This window comes from Capra hircus, assembly GCF_001704415.2.
Source record: "Capra hircus breed San Clemente chromosome X unlocalized genomic scaffold, ASM170441v1, whole genome shotgun sequence".
Taxonomy (NCBI): domain Eukaryota; kingdom Metazoa; phylum Chordata; class Mammalia; order Artiodactyla; family Bovidae; genus Capra; species Capra hircus.
The window spans coordinates 13,508,709-13,513,084 of NW_017189517.1; the positions used below are offsets into that span (position 1 = coordinate 13,508,709).

General features: G+C 44.7%; 1 pseudogene; it reads right to left on the minus strand.

Annotated features, from left to right (window-relative positions):
- Positions 1 to 488: 488 nt before the first annotated feature.
- Positions 489 to 2,313, minus strand: LOC102183134 (annotated as a pseudogene).
- Between the last annotated feature and the right edge of the window lie 2,063 nt (positions 2,314 to 4,376).

Genomic DNA, 4,376 nt, shown 5'->3' on the forward strand with positions numbered 1-4,376 from the left:
TAGAAATATCAATAACCTCAGATATGCAGATGACACCACCCTTATGGCAGAAAGTGAAGAGGAACTAAAAAGGCTCTTGATGAAAGTGAAAGTGGAGAGTGAAAAAGTTGGCTTAAAGCTCAACATTCAGGAAACGAAGATCATGGCATCTGGTCCCATCACTTCATGGGAAATAGATGGGGAAACAGAGGAAACAGTGTCAGACTTTTTTGGGGGGGCTCCAAAATCACTGCAGATGGTGACTGCAGCCATGAAATTAAAAGATGCTTACTTCTTGAAAGAAAAGTTATGACCAACATAAATAGCATTTTTTTTTCTTCCCACAAAACAAGCATTCTTTATTGCAGTATTACAAAACACTTCCCATTTTGGCAATATTTTACAACGCACTTAGCTTCAAGAGCTGAGAAGGAGAAGGCTGGAAACTAAAGGGGGATATTTCAACTGACATTTCTAAAAGAAAAACTGTCCCCACCCTCCCGCCCAAATAAAAATTCAAATGTCATTTAATTTCACTACCCAAGAAGAGGCCACGAGGAAAGCAGCAGGCAAAACTCTGGCAATTTCTCTATGGATCTTGTCAGAGACAAAGGAACATTCAAAATAGTCATCAGTATGGTCGGTTGCACTGATCATTTCTAGTCGTTTCTTCCTCCCATTTTGCCTCCATAGCCACCTCGGTGTCCTCCGTAGCCGCCACCTTGATCCCCACCGTAGCCTCTGCTACTGCCATGGTGTCCTCCATAACCCCCCACCCCCACTTCGGTCTCCTCCATAGCCTCCTCCGGTCTCCTCCATAGCCTCCGCCTCGGTCTCCACCATAGCCTCCGCCTCAGTCTCCATCATAGCCGCCACTTCGGTCTCCTCCATAGTTGCCTCCTCGGTCTCCTCCATAGCCCCCACCATGGTCCCCACCATAGCCACTTCCCCGGTCCCCACCATAGCCACCCCCACTTCTGTCTCCTCCGTAGCCACCACTGCCACTTCTGTCTCCACCATAGCCACCCCCACTTCTGTCTGCACCGTAGCTGCCTCGGTCTCCATCTCTGCCCCCACGGCCTCTGTAGCCCCTCTCTCCACCGTAGCCTCTTCCTCGGAAATCTCCTCCTGAGGGACGAGAGTCCTCTGGTCTGGGCTCGTTGCACTGATTACAAGAATTCCTTCGAGCAAAGTTCATATTTCTACATGATGGATTAGGGGAAACCCAGTCCCCACTTTTGGGGTCTCCACCTCTCCCCTGAAAGCCTCCACGACCTCTATATCCTCCACGGCCTTGTCGCCCACCTCCACTTCCACCTCGTCTCATGAATTCAGGTCTTCTGGTGGCAAAGGACACTTTAATGATATTGTCGTGGAATTCTTTTCCATCAAACCAGTCAATGGCTGCCTTAGCTGAAGGAGGGTCATCAAACAATACTGTTGCCTCCCCTTTTCGCTTTCCTGTGTCCTTGTCTGTGTATAGATTTATCATTGGTTTTCCAGTGTTTTTACTTGTCTTGATGATTCCTATTTGTTTAAAGAACTCCCCCACTTGATCTGTAGACACACCCTCCCCAAGTCCTTGTACAAAGATTGTGTTGTTATCTGAATTATCAGATTCTGAATCAGCATCTGGTCTGGGTCCATAATCCCTGTGACCACCAAAATTTTTGAAGCCACTGCGGTCACCACCACTTGATCCTGTCATAGGACCTCTTCCATACTTGTCATATCCCCCATGCCCTCTACCTCTTCCCTGTGACCCACCATATCCTCTATTATCTTCTCCATACCTACTCACATCACAACGATCATCTTGTGTGTGGTGGCTGTAATTTTCCCTTTATGAATGGTAGGACTGCTGGTTTTGATTATAGGAATCATGCTGCTGATCATAATTTGACTGCTCATCGTAAGAGTGTTGATGTTGATCATAGCCTGACTGCTGGTCATATGAATCTTGTTGACCATAGTCTGACTGGTCATATGAAGGTGCTCTTCCACCTTGGCCTCCTGATGATTCCATGTTTTGCTGTCCCTGGTTATTATAAGATTGCTGGTTGTATGAGCTCTGTATGAGTCTCATAACCACTGTAGGACTGTGAATAACCTGATTGGCTTTGTCCATAACTGGAGTAGCCGCTATAGTTCTGTCCATATGAAGAGTCAGTAGTTTGTCCATAGCCAGAATAGCTTTGTGGTGCTTGTCCATAACCTTGGCTGCCTTGATTTCCATAGGAAGAATAACTTTGCTGCTCACCCCCAGACTGACTGTAACTTCCAGAATCCGACATGACTAACGGCTGTGGCGCGAAGCCCCCACAGCCAGCAGAGAACAAGGTATATGAGAACCAGCCAGCACGGCGGCCGGAGCTGTACTGAGCCCTAGATAGCATATTTAAAAGCAGAGATATTACTTTGCCAACAAAGGTCCGTCTAGTCAAGGCTATGGTTTTTCCAGTGGTCATGTATGGATGTGAGAGTTGGACTGTGAAGAAAGCTGAGCGCCGAAGAATTGATGCTTTTGAACTGTGGTGTTGGAGAAGACTCTTGAGAGTCCCTTGGACTGTAAGGAGATCCAACCAGTCCATTCTGAAGGAGATCAGCCCTGGGATTTCTTTGGAAGGAATGATGCTAAAGCTGAAACTCCAGTACTTTGGCCACCTCATGCGGAGAGTTGACTCATTGGAAAAGATTCTGATGCTGGGAGGGATTGGGGGCAGGAGAAGAAGGGGATGACAGAGGATGAGATGGCTGCATGGCATCACTGACTCAATGGACGTGAGTCTGAGTGAACTCTGGGAGTTGGTGATGGACAGGGAGGCCTGGTGTGCTGCGATTCATGGGGTCGCAAAGAGTCGGATACAACTAAGCAACTGAACTGAACTGAAGCAAAGCGTGTAAAACACCCTGGACATTGCTTCATACATCACAGTAACATATTTAATTCTGTTTTTTTAATTGATTAGAAATCAAATTTTCCCCCAGCATTCTAGATAGACAATGCCTTTTCCACAAACTTTACTAAGTATATATAAATTTGCTGACCAACAAGAATGTCTTTCATTTATTATTAACTTTTTAATCCCTCTGTACCTCAGTTTCCTCATTTACAAAATGGGAATGTTTATAACACATTCCTAGTAGATTTTGTTTTTAATTAAATGGACCCATTCATGTAAAACACCAAGGACATTGCATAGTAAATATAAGTAACATACTTTTTTTTTTTTAGATAAAATTGAAATTGTGTTTTTTTCTCCACAATCTAAATAGTCAATGACCGTTTCTGAAAATTTTATTAAATGTCCATAAATCCGCTCAACAAATAGCATCTCTTTCACTTACTAGTAACTTCACTAATGCCCCTTTGACTCAGTTTCCTCATCTATAAAATGGGAATGTTGATAACACCGTTCTAGTGGATTTTTTAAAATTAAATGAAGCAGAGCATGTAAATCACCCAGGACATCGCTTCAGTTCGGTTCAGTCACTCAGTTGTGTCTGACTCTTTGTGACCCCATGGACTGTAGCACGCCAGGCCTCCCTGTCCATTACCAACTCCCAGAGTCCACACAAACCCATGTCCGTTGTGTCGGCGATGCCATCCAACCATCTCATCCTCTGTCATGCCCTTATCCTCCCTCAATCTTTCCCAGCACCAGGGTCTTTTCAAATGAGTCAGCGCTCTGCATTAGGTAGCCAAAGTACTGGAGTTTCTGCTTCAATATCAGTCCCTCCAATGAACACCCAGGACTGATCTCCTTTAGGATGGACTGGTTGGATCTCCTTGCAGTCCAAGGGACTCTCAAGAGTCTTCTCCAGCACCACAGTCCAAAAGCATCAATTCTTCGGTGCTCAGCTTTCTTTATAGTCCAACTCTCACATCCATGCGTGACCACTGGAAAAACCATAGCCTTGACTAGACGGACCTTTGTTGGCAAAGTAATGTCTCTGCTTTTAAATATGTTATCTAGGTGGGTCATAACTTTACTTTCAAGGAGCAAGTGTCTTTTAATTTCATGGCTGCAATCACCATCCGCAGTGATTTTGGAGTCCAGAAAAATAAGTCAGCCACTGTTTCCACTGTTTCCCCATCTATTTGCCATGAAGTGATGGGACCAGATGCCATGATCTTAGTTTCCTGAATGTTGAGCTTTAAGCCAACTTTTTCACTCTCCTCTTTCACTGTCATCAAGAGGCTCTTTAGTTCTTCTTCACTTTTTGCCATAAAGGTGGTGTCATCTGAATACCTGAAGTTATTGATATTTCTCCTGTCAGTCTTGATTCCAGCTTGTGCTTCCTCTAGCCCAGCGTTTCTCATGATGTACTCTGCATAGAAGTTAAATAAGGATGGTGAGAATATACAGACTTGACTTACTCCTTTTCCTATTTAG